This window comes from Otolemur garnettii, unplaced genomic scaffold (assembly GCF_000181295.1).
Source record: "Otolemur garnettii isolate 467f Iridium unplaced genomic scaffold, OtoGar3 scaffold00064, whole genome shotgun sequence".
In the NCBI taxonomy this organism is placed as follows: domain Eukaryota; kingdom Metazoa; phylum Chordata; class Mammalia; order Primates; family Galagidae; genus Otolemur; species Otolemur garnettii.
The window spans coordinates 7,826,734-7,840,080 of record NW_003852459.1 but is presented as its reverse complement, the minus strand read 5'-3'; positions in this window follow the sequence as shown (position 1 = coordinate 7,840,080).

Sequence of the window (13,347 nt, the reverse complement as noted above, 5' to 3'; positions counted from 1 at the left end):
TCTAAGAGGCATTAGATTCCATTGAGCTGATCCTAGTCAGTAACATACATGATAGTGAAGTTTAAAAAATGGCTGAGTTTGAAATGGGAATACAATTGTTGGCACAAGACTATAGAGGTAAAATAGGATCTTTTCCAATCCAGCTCCCTTGCCCTTGAGAAATTCCACTCTTGGAGGAAACCTGCTCTGAATTCAGCGCAGCTATCCTTCAGCTGAAGTCACTGTTAACATTCATGGAACTAGCTGGACCTTTCATGCTATTTTCAATAGGAAGTTGGAATGGAGATCCTGCTGCTGTGGGGGTTGCAGGTGCACGCCCACTGTTAATTTAGGTGTTCTGAAATGTTTGTTCTTCTAGCTACCTCATCCACTGGCACATCCCTTTCTCCTCAGGCATCTCTGAGTGCTAACTTAGAAGGTTGTTTCTGTCCCTATGAAGGCAGTTTAGTCTTACTGACTTGCTGGCACATCTTAGCCAATAAACAGACTCCGAGAATGAAGCTCACTAGGGTCCATAATGCTAGCTACGAAGAATCCATTGTTAGGAAACCTGGGTTGCTATCTAAATGTGGATCCTCCCAATCTATTATTTTTTAATCTGTCCTTCCAACAAAGAACTCGTGTTTATAAGCACGGATTTGTGAATGGAGTAGCAGCTGGAATCCTGAATCAGAGAAAATGAGTGAATTGATTAAGTAACAACCACGTCTCATTGATCTTTGTTGTCCCCTAGAACAAAATAGCCTGTTTCCTAAGAAAAAGTTCTGGTAGTAGCGTATTGAGAGCCCCCTTAATTCCGAAGTGACTTGTCAGGAAGCAAAAAGGAAAGGAACTTGGTTTCTCCAAATGGGAAACAGGTTTACTTGTCTTTCCTCAGCTATGAAAGGTGACTTTGGCAGAGGAAGAAACAGAAACTATTGAAATAAAACTTACTACCTAAAAATTGTCTAGCTCCCACACATCTTGTTTCGGAAAAGAATTCAGGTGGCTTTTGAAAGTTCCTAAAATATGCTAGGATAACATTTGGGCTCTAAATTTTTTAGTAACATGAAATTAGAAAACCTCACCAACTTCACAGGTCACAAGGTCCTTTAGATAAAATGATTGTTCAGGGCTGGGCACAGTGGCTCATGCCTGTAATCCTAGCACTCTGAGAAGTTGAGGTGGGTGGATCGCTTGAGCTCAAGACCAGCCTGAGCAAGAGCGAGACCCGGTCTCTACTAAAAATTGAAAAACCAGCTGAGGGTAGTGTCAGATGCCTATAGTCCCAGCTACTTGGGGGGCTGAGGCAAGAGGATCACTCAATCCCAGGAGTTTAAGGTTGTTGTGAGCTATAACACCATGGCACTCTACCCAGGGCGACAAAGTGAGTCTCTGTCTCAAAAATAAATAAATAAATAAATAAATAAATAAATAAATAAAATGATTGTTCAGGAGATTTACAAGTGGTCCAAGAGTCTTCATAAGGACAGCAACTATGATGTAACAGATAATGGAATCCTTAAAATAGACACAAAAGGATCATCCTAGGGTTGTTCCATGTAGTGATCTTCCACGTAAGCTGATGGCATGAGAGCATTATATACAGGTGAGCACAAATGATTCTACAGAGGTTAGAATAAGCCTCCACCACATGCAGTTATAGGGATAGGAATAGACACCATGGACCTCAGGTAATTGTCCCTGAATAGTGTTTTTCTCTCTATTGTCTCCTAATAAACTGTGCTGCCAAGAGGTTAAAACTATGGTCTATTACAATTGCCCAAAGTGCAATTCTTCTAGATGCCCAAGGAAGGGCAGACCCATATGCCTTAAGTGAGTTAACATTCATTTCTGGAAAGAAAAGAGCTTAAGAACCAGCGCCTGAATAGAAAGCTGTCCCTCCGGCTTTGGCAGTGAGCTAAAGGTGCATCCCCTGGCAAGGCCACGAGGTAATTTGACCTTGCATAAATAAGGTTTGCATGGCTATGGCCAGTTAGATGGCATTGGGGGTTAGGGAGAGTTAAGAAAGGGGGTTCTTATATACTGCGTCCACATGAAGGCTGTACTCTAGTTGACGGCAATAGCTGTTCCTTACCAGCTTTGTTTTCTAGCTGTGACTCTGCTGCCAGTACTTATGTTGTGCTTTACTTAGAGAGTAGTGCCATCTCTAACTGCTGCCATGGGCAGCTTGCTTAGCCCAGAAGGCTGTGTCAAGGCTGATTTTGAAGGAAACTGAGTTTCAGAGGATCCTCTTCTAAAGGAGAACATCAGTTCTTCCTCCTTAAAGCCACTCAGGGGACACTTATGTATTAAGTTCCCATCTTCCACACTGACCCAGTCCAGCAGTCCTCCTGGCACTTGACCTTTCCCTCTAGGGTTGGTACATAGGTCTGAACCTAAAGATGACCCAGATCTGCCATTGTAGGGTAACAAAGGGACTCTAAAAGTGGACGGCAGTCCAAGGACCAGTTTTCACCACTACACTGATGCTCTCCCCTAGTTTGGGGGGTGGCTATAGCTTGGTCTGGAACTTGCTGCTTGAAGGGCCTACTGATTTTTTGCAGTTTTTGGCTGGGGATGGGTTTGAACCTGCCACCTCCGGCATATGGGCCTGGCGCCCTACCCTTTTGAGCCACAGGTGCCACTCAGGGCCTAGTGATTTTTATGGACTTTTCTCCTACCACTTTTCTATTTCATGGGGATTAAATGGCTTGAACAGTATATTTCAGCTCATGGATGAAATAGCTCCAGTTCTTAACATGTGCCTGAGTGAATAACAAAGAATACAACATTTGATGCTTATTTTAAGCATGGAGATAAGTCTGGAATATTTTGCCAAAATATTCCCCTTAGTGTGGGAATGAAATTGCAGAAATACTACTTTTCACTTTATATACCTCTCCATATTAGTTAAATAATAATAACTGTTATTATTATAGATAGATGGTTTTAAAAACTAATTTTAAAGAATTAAAGTCTGGGCTCGGCACTTGTGGCTCAAGCGGCTAAGGCGCCAGCCACATACACCTAAGGTGGCGGGTTCGAATCCCCAGCCCGGGCCCGCCAAACAACAATGATGGCTGCAACCAAAAAATGGCCAGGCGTTGTGGTGGGCGCCTGTAGTCCCAGCTACTTGGGAGGCTGAGGCAGGAGACTCGCTTGAGCCCAGGAGTTGGAGGTTGCTGTGAGCGTGATGCCATGGCACTCTAGCCAGGGGGGATAGCTTGAGGCACTGTCTCAAAAAAAAAAAAAAGAATTAAAGTCTGGTAGTAAAGTATATGCGCTCTTTAGAGAGAGACAAAGTTGGTTTCAGGGTATTCTATGACCATTGCTAAATTGTTTAACCTCTCTGAACCTTTGTGGCTTTTTGAATGGATATAATAAGCCTATCTCACTGGCCTCAATGAGAAGTAAATGAAATAACAAAATACAAATTGGCTAACACAGTGCCTGGCAAATAGCGGAGGCCCAATCAACATTAAAACTGTTTCTTTTTCTTCCCTCTCCCTCTGTCTCTTTAGTTACATGACTTGAGGTGATTAAAATGAGATAAAATTATAACTGTAGTATTATACATACAAGGGGAAATCTTGAGCTTCTACGCTGGCTTATGGTTCATTTTAAATTCTTTAATTTAAAGCTCAACTAACCATCCTCCCTCCCTGGCCCCTTAACCGTAAACACTTCATTCACCGGCCCTGTTTGGATCTCATCAACTACCTAGGCAGGCAGAACTACCTGCCTTAGAGATAATATTAGATTCTTCAAAATGAGTTCATCTCTTTACTAGACAGAGACATGTGCAAATCTAAATTTAATATATTAATATATAATGTTAAGTAATATATCATATAAAATTAATATATTTAACTAGAGTCTCTGAAAAGTAATTTTTATTTCTCATTTTATAAAAGTTCTCTGCAGTAACTAGAGATGAATCATATGACCGTAAGACCAAATTTGAAGAGAAGGAGTCTGTCTTTCTTTCCTATTTTCCTCTCAGCCTTTTCTTCCTTCCCTCCTTTCTCTTCTTATTTTAGGAAATTCTAAAGTTAATTTTAAAAGTTCAAGTTTCCGTCCGAACAGCAGCTGTTGAAAAATCAGGAGACAGGTGACTTACTCAGAACAATCCCATCATAATTCATGACTGGCTGTGTCTATGTACACCTGTAAAATAAGGATGCCATATTCACAAGTGGTATCATACAGGATATTCACAGGAGTCATAATGTAACATCTATAACCTACTGGAACAACTTCCAAAAAAATTTACAAATGTTATTGAAAACGTTTGTCTCATTGTCTTTGACAAATCTGTCAGAATATATCCCCCCTAATGTGTCTCCTTCTACACATCCACCTCGGTTTTGTAAAGAGCTGGATATCACTCAGAGTCAAGCCAGATGACAAAAATAAGTGAGCCATTCGAGTAGATACTGTTCTTTTTTAGAGGGTCATAAAGGAAGGCGGTGACGACACTGGTTTGTTGCATAATTTGTGAGCTAACTCTGAAAGCCTCTACAGAAGACAAGTTCCAAAACACAGTAAACTTACCCAACTCTCCACTTTGAAGGATCACACCAGTGTATATATTGGTATGTTAGTTAGATCAGGCCCTTCAGTCTTTCATTTTCTCCCCTCTTTACTATCCGATGATGTGATTTAATTAGGAGGAAAAATCTTGGAATAGAAGGCTGGTAGCCTTGGTTCTAACAACCTTTCCTGACTCCTGAGAGGTAAAAAAATTCTCCAAATAAGAGGTTAGTCAGAAAAGGACAATAAATATCTTGCCTGGCTCTGTGTTCTCTGATAAGATATTTTATTCTTTATTATTTTTATAAATTTATGAACATTTCTGAAGGCATTCTATTTGGATAAGCTTGAATCAAGCTTGATTTCACGTGTTAATTTTTTTTTTTTTTTGAGACAGAGCCTCAAGCTATCCCCCTGGGTAGAGTGCTATGGCATCACAGCTCACAGCAACCTCCAACTCCTGGGCTCAAGCGAGTCTCCTGCCTCAGCCTCCCAAGTAGCTGAGACCACAGGCGCCTGCCACAACACCCAGCTATTTTTTGGTTGCAGCCATCATTGTTGTTTGGCGGGCCCGAGCTGGGGATTCGAACCCGCCACCTTAGGTGTATGTGGCTGGCGCCTTAGCCGCTTGAGCCACAGGCGCCGAGCCTCATGTGTTAATTTTAATTTAGCCTTAAGTCTGTACAGATTTTTATTACTTTTAGAGCCACCTTACCCTAATTACCCTAATTACAAATAATTTGCCATTACATGAACTAGAAAAGAGGGGATTACCCCAGAATGCTTGGAACTGAGAATGTCAATGAACTGATGATGCTTGTTCTCAATAGTACAGCTAACAGCCAGAGCAAGCACAATTATTGGCTTCTCCTCTGCCCTCTAGCCTGATCTATAGCAATAAATTCCCAGGGTAGCAGTGCAATTACACACAACATGATCAGTATCACAGCAGGCCCAGCTAGATATGGATACACAACACGATCACTTACCCAGTAGGCACCGTTCAATATGGTTAGACAACATGATCGCTACACAGCAGGCCTCTTTCCAAATGGATTCCTAACATGGCCATGACTAATATACCAGGCAACTTTCATGCATCTGAACTGCAACCCTGCAAGAGCAGCTTGATGGGGACACATGACATCATACCTAACTCCACATGTGCACTCAGGTGTCCACATCCTGCAGAAGGTCATTTAGCACAGCAGGTTCTACACAGAGAAATTTGACCACGGACATGGTGAAAACAGATTTGGACTCTCAAACAAAATGTGATAGGATCTCCCAACGGGACTTCTGGCAAGGCAGGCCCTGTTCTAACTTAAGCTTGTGCCAATAAGAAAAAGCCTAATGATGAGCAAAAGAAAGATCTATAAGTAAAAAAATCCTAACAAACAGAGCTGAAGGAAAAGACGAGGAGCACACTGTCTTGTATGAAGTGTGAATTTTCCTGCATCTTTAACACCGGTGCCTGTGGCAGAAGATAACGCATTTACGCTATCCTGCTACTCTCATTAGAGCAGATCATTTTGATGGAAGGTGCTATGTCTTTGAGCTGCTTTGATGTGTGCGAAAATACGCCAACTTCTTCATGTAAAGTATCTATCAACCATTGTGTACAATAAGAAGAAAAGCCTTTTAGGCGAAAAGGTGGAATATTTCTTTTATGCCATCTTTAAAGAAGAAAACGAGTTTTCTGATTTAAAATCAAAATAATATTGGATTCTTACTTCTCATTCTTGTGATGCTTTACTAAGAAGAATGTGGTCCACCTCCATCCAGGTTAATACGAAAGATGTAAAGTCTCCATCTTTTTTAATGGCTGGACAGTATTCCATGCTCAATTCTAATATGAAGACAGTAGATGATCTAATGTAAGGAGTAGGGTAGTGGAATGAGGGATGGGGAGGGGAGGAGAAAGAGGGATGAGGGGTCACAAGAGGCACCCCTCTTGAGGTGGGATACAATTATAAGAGGGACTTTACTAACAACCACAATCAGTGTAACCTAGTTCTTTGTACCCTGAATGAATCCCAAACAATAAAAAAAATAAAAATAACAAAATCTGAAATCAAATTAACAGGAGGGGGAGTAATTATTTTAAGAACAAGCCTTTTATTCACTTTCAACTGATGCTACTCTCGTAGATTCCAGTTTGACCGATCTGGAGTATGGCCCAGAAATATACATTTAACAAACATGCCAGGTGATTCTGCAGCAGAATATTTTATACAGCTTCATTCCCTTGGTTTCTTTTTTTTCATATTTCCTTTTCTGTAATTTTCATCTTCCTTTTGTTTTCCTTATATCTCTTGTCTCCATTCTTTGGCTCTATCCTCCTCCCTTTCTTTTCTTTTTTCTTTTTTCTCTAAATATGACAGGAAGATCCTAGGTTGGGGAGTGAAGTTGGGAAGGATAGTTATCAGGATGAAGAGGTTGGCTGGAGAGTCACGAGGAAAAGAGAAGAAAGAAAATCCTGTCAGTTTCATAATCCTCAAGCCATATCCCCCCAAAACAGTACACAGTCTCACTGTATTCCTTGTGCCCCTTTAATTGTAGCCCACAGATCATGCCACCTAATTTTATAGTTAGAACTTATGAAGGGGGGTCATTGGAGCCAAGAGAAGGTAGGCAGAGATCTTGGATTCAGCCTGCAATTGTCCAAGTTTGGGTCCACCTACTAAAAGATGCTCTATTTGAAATACTTACAGTAAATGTGGAATTGGAGCAACCATTATCTTCATTTTCCAACAATAGTCTTTGTAAATAATGAAGCTCCAGGAGCAGCACCTGTGGCTCAAAGGAGTAGGGCACCAACCTCATATGCTGAAGGTGGTGGGTTCAAACCCAGCCCTGGCCAAAAACTTCAAAAAAACAAAACAAACAAACAAACAAAAAAATGAAGCTCCAGAATTAGCTCTCATCTCCTCCTCCTGCTCTTTACCCCATTCTCCATTTTATATGGAGAATATACGCCATTTATATACTGGCATTTGCAATTGTTTATTTCTGCCATGGATTTTTTTTTTTTTTAAACATAGGTGGTTTGAAGAATCCTGTGTCCACACGTGGATAGTTTGAAGAATCCTGTATCCACCCGTGGCCCTGGCATTAGCTAACCTGTGATCTTGGTCTAACCGTGCAACAGCTCCAATCTCATTGTCCTCAACTGTTAGAGTGAGGGGTTATCAGCAATGCTCTCTTTAGTTCTAAGATTATATAGAATCAAAAGAAGTCTTGCTACTTTTTTATAATTCTTCAAGATAAACAGGGCCAGGTCTGAAAGGAGATGTTTTTATCATCCAGAATAAGTGATTTTTGTCCTTAAAATATTAAAACCAGTAGTATCTTATCTCTAGTCATAATTAAACAGCTGCCAAATTTCCTACTGTTTTTTTTTTAGACCATAGTCAAAGGTAGTCTGCATGTAAAATGTGAACTTAAAAAAGGTTACTATTTTAAATTAAACTACTGGTTTCTCTCTCTCTCTTTTTTTTTTTTTTTTTTTGAGACAAAGTCTCATTTTGTCTCCCTTGGTAGAATGCCCTAGTATCATATATCATAGCTCATAGCAACCTCAAACTCTTGAGCTCAAGTGATCCTTTTGCCTCAGCCTCCCAAGTAGCTGGGACTACAAACACCTGCCACAAGCTACTTTTTAAGAGTCTCAGTCTTGCTCAGGCTGGTCTCGAACACCTGAGTTCAAGCAATTTACCCAACTTGGCGTCCCAGAGCGCTAGGATTATAGGAAACTACTGATTTCTTAAATTTCCTTATTAAGAATACATGTTTTGTGTGGTGCCTGTGGCTCAAAAGGGTAGGGCGCTGGCCCCATATGCCTAGAGATGGTGGGTTCAAACCCCGCCCCAGCCAAAAAAAAAAAAAAGAAAAGAAAAGAATGCATGTTTTATCATGATTATCTTTTCAAGAAACTATCAGAAAGCTTTTTGGAAATTAAAAACTTTGAATGGGCTAAAGCATGAGTAGTTTATTATTACCACAACTCACATTTAGATGCACCTTGAATAACCTAAGGAAAAATATGTTTTTCTGAATGTCTATAAAAAAGATGAGACTATAAAATAGAATTAAGGAATGCAGGGTTCTTAGGATAGAAAATCTTTTTCTTGGGCGCAAAGCATCAGCCTTTATGGTAATATTCCACGGAAGGGAGGAAGTTGTAGGCAGGGAGTGGGGAGGGAGGAAACTGACACTTAGGGGACAATCTTATTACCAGGCCCCATTGTAGGCCTTTAAATTCATTTCATAAACAATTACTGAATACTTTCTATGCCTAACCTAGGAGCTGAACATAGAATGGTGAGCAAGAAAGACAAGGACTTTTCCTCATTTAGTCCAGTAACAATCTTTAAAAATCCACATTATTGACCCATGTTCTTTGCACTGGTCATCTTGTATTTGACTGCAATTCACAAAGTTTAAAACATTTCCTCTCACCCCTCACAGGACATAAACATACCTTTCCTTTTCTATCACCAATCTCTAGTATTGGTGATGAATTAAGTGCTATTGAGTAAAGAGCTGTTTGGGATCTATAAAGCAGGTATTACTTCCTTATACTGAGCTGAATTAGTAAGAATATTAACTTTCCGCATCTACCCAGAGAGGCAAATCAGAAAAATTAACAGCAGCTTGAAATTTTCTTGGATTTCATATACTTCTATATTTAGTTTTGTTGTTGTTGTTTTTATTTTGGTAAAATACTTGCAACATAAAATTTAGCATCTTAACCATTTTAAAGTGTTATAATTCTGTATCATCAAGGATATTCATATTGTTGTACAACCAATCTCCAGAACTTTTTCATCTTGCAAAGCTGAAACTCTATACCTATCAAACAGTAACTCCTCATTTCCCCTTCCCCAGGCCCTAGCAACCACTCTAGCAACCACAATTCTACTCTCTATGAATTTGACAGGCTAGGTACCTCATATAAGTAGAATTATATAGTGTTTATCTCTTGGTTCTAGATTATATCAATTAGCATAATATCTTCCATGTTCATTCATGTTGTGGAATTGTCAAAATTTCCATTTTGAGGCCAAATAATATTCCATTATATGTATATACCTATATTTTGTTTATCCACTCATCTGTCATAGATATTTGGGTGTCTTTACCTCTTATGTAATGTGAGTAATGCTGCTAATAAAATGGGTTTGCAAATATCTCTTTGAGACCTTTTAATTCTTTTGGATATGTACACCAGAAGTGAAATTGCTGTTTCATGTGCTAATTCTAGTTTTAATTTTTTGAGGAATAGCCATCACTAACCATCATCATACATCTTTTTGTGTGTTTATTGGCCATTGTATAATCTTTTTTCGAAAATATCTATTCAAGTCCTTTTCTCATTTTTAAGTTGGGTTTTGTTGTTGTTGTTGTTATTGAGCTTAATTCTATATTGTTTTTGTTTGAACATTTAATGTAACCAATAGAATGTGTAGTCAATACATGGAACAGGAAATGAATTTCAGAACTACTCATTAAAAATCAGAGAAGAAAGCCGTATGGCTCACTACACTGTACACATTTTCTTTTTCCATCTATCTGCCCCAGGAGGCCATTGTTGATGAGATCTTTCCTTTTCAAACTGTGAGGTAAACCTTCTCAATGGAACTTCCCCCTATGTGCTGAGGAAGGTTAAAACAGGAAGCAGTGGGAAGAAACTCTAGGAAATTCAATCAAAGGCTTTCCTCCCTCATGGCCCTAAATCAGAGGTGATGTAAGTTGAAGGTCCAAGACTCCCAAACAGATATCTTGACACAAGTTTGATGCTGTATGCTTGGTTGACTTTATGTAAGAAATTTGGTGACCCCTTAATAAATATTAAACAGAAGGTACACTGACTATTTTGGAGCTTTCCTAGAGTATTTTTCGGCTCTCAGTGCTGGAATAAAGAGGAAATACTGGCAAGAGAAAATGTTATCAAACATTTCTTTTCCAGAGATTATGTCCCTGGCACTTTCACCTTTCTCATTCTGTTCATTCATTCAGCAATGCCTACTGTTCTTTCTGCTTCCTACTAAGTGCTATGAAGATTCAGAGATGAGAAAGTGCTTCATAGCACTTCCTACTAAGTGCTATGAGATTCTGGCTGAAGTGTATACATACTGCCTAGTAGAAGAGACAAAACATTTATATAGTTAACTATGGTGCAGTGTAGAATGTAACAGTTATCTTGAGAGAAACACACACACAAAAAATTCTGTAAAGAGAGAAACTATCGAGAGATTATTTCTGTCTGATGAGCTTGGGAGTATATCAGAGAAAGCTCTAGGGAGGATATGCTATCTGGACCTATCTGAACCTTCTTGCTCCATTTCCCTCTCCAGAGAATACAAACAAGATACCCTGGGAAGAATTCTGGGAAAATGGCTGACTGGTAGCAACCCTCGGCAGAGGCTCCTGAGCAGAGGAAGAAAAACGGGATGGAATCGGATTCTATGAAGCCAAAGGTGGGGAGTTGAGCCAGAAAGAAGTTCAGCAAGCTGTAACTCCAAGGAAAAGCATTCAAGAAAACAAATTTCAGGTACAAAGCCTATCAACTTGAGGGAGGAAACCCCTCCCCCAAGCAGGAGGCCTGTCGCAGGCTATCTGCAAACAAGCAGGGAACAAAAGACCTCTCATTTTACCTTACTGGAGAAAGCTGCTGAACTCCAGGTCTTTTTCTCCAGGGAGGTCCCACTTATGAACCTAGACATTGCACTGCCAGGCATAAAATTGAACAGATATTTTCCGCCACAAGTCCAAACTCCCAGTCTACCCTTCCCCTTAGCATGGTGGTCTGAAATTCTGCCTCTTGCACAGCACAGAGTGTTTGGTCTTTTCCTGAGAGATCTGGACATAGTATGGACCACTAACCATCAGGACAGAATGTGTGACTAATGGGGAAGAAAGAGAGTGTGGGAAGAAAGGGACACTTGCTGGGAGGAGAAGCCGTCCCCTGGTTATAACTATGCCTGGCCAGTGGTGGTGTTGACCCTTGGTTTGGGCTGTGTATGGCTGGATGGGGTCCAGAACCCCTGGCTCTCATGGCACCCACAGTGGGAGAGTGGTTGCCCCATGTGGACTGAGTTTGGTAGGCAGGGCTGTTCACCTGCCCCTGCTGGGCCTGTAAGCAGATGCTTGCTAGGCATGGACTGAGACTTGAGAGCAAGGGCGTGGTCCCTTGATTCCAACAGAACCCTCAAGCAGTGGCTTGCTGGGTGTGAACCAAGACCTAAGGGCTAGGGTCTGGTCCTGTGTCTACAGCAGGACTGGTGAACAGAGGCTTACCAGGTGAGGACTGAGATCTATGGGTGGGATGCGGTGCCCTGACTCCAACAGAGCCTACGAACAGAGGCTTGCCAGGCAGTGGACTGAGACTGGCAGATGGGTGCGTGGTCCCCTGACTCCAAATGGTCTGGCAAGCAGAGGGTAGCTGGGTGTGGACTGAGACCAGTGGGGAGGGCATGGCCCCTGGCTCCAAATGGGCCTATGAGCAGAGAAGCAGACAACAATGTGGACTGAGTTTGGTAGGCAGGAGTGTGGATTTCTGGCTCCAACTGTGCTGTTGGAGACCCTTGAACCCCTCTCTGTTGAGCAGGGTTTGTACTGCCCGAGACAATTTAATTGGAACCAATTTAATTGGATAGTCTGGGGCTATCCACTTGGGGACATTCTGAAGTTGACCTTCGAAGTCCTGTAGTAGAAAAGAACTAAAGGGTGGGGGGTGGGCGCCGCAGCTGTTTAGGTTCAACTATGAGGTTTAAACCTAATACTGTGGCTTCTTAGGATAGGGTAGAGGTTGGCTGACATCAAAGCAGAGCTAGCTTGTGCTATCTCACTAAGTAGGTCCTCAGAGTCTCCAGTCAAAACTCTGAAAGGGGACTTTGTAAGGTTGTAGGAGATAAGCCACAATTAGAAAGCCTAGCACTTTGGTAAGGGGCTATCTCTACTACCTGGGAACTCCAATTCAATCTCACCCTACCAGTTCTAATATCCAAACAGTAGAAAATAAACATGGTGCAGACCTAACAGAAGAATTCTGGCAATATGAATAACTAGAGTAGATCAACCCTCCCAAGAAATGACAAAGGAGAGACAATGGAAGATGCCATACATAGACAAATGGCAGCAATGTCAGAAGTTGAATTCAGAATATGGATTGCAAATAAGATAAATAGAATGGAAGAAAAGATAGAAATCAAATTCCTAAGAGTAGTTCTAAAGTTGTCTCAAGAAATTAATGAATTCAAAGCCCAAGTCACCAAAGATATGGACATAATGAGAAAAGAGATAGCAGAGCTCAAGGAAATGAAAAGGTTAGTTGAGGAGCTCCAAGATATAGTAGAAGCCCTCAGTAATAGAGTGACCAGGCAAAAGAAAGGATCTCTGAAACTGAAGACAAAGCTTTTGAATGTTCCCAACACTCAAAGAAGCAGACAAATGGAGAGCAAAAACTGATTGTTCCCTGAGAGAGCGGTGGGATCACTCCAAAATATCAAACATTTGTCTTATAGGAATTCCCGAAGGAGAAGAGGATGGACCTAAAGGTACAGAAGCTCTACTCCAAGAGATTTTGGAGGAGAATTTCCCAAGCATTGCAAGAGATACAGAACTTCAGATAGCAGACAGTTTCAGAACCTCAGCAAGACTCAATCCAAATAAAGCATCTCCTAGACACATTGTGATTAACTTTGCCAAAGTTAAGACAAAGGAGAAAATTCTGCAAGCAGCCAGATGTAAGAAAAGCATCACCTACAAAGGGAGAAGTAAGAGAATGACTAAAAATCTCTCAGCTGAAATGTTTCAAGCCAGAAGAAG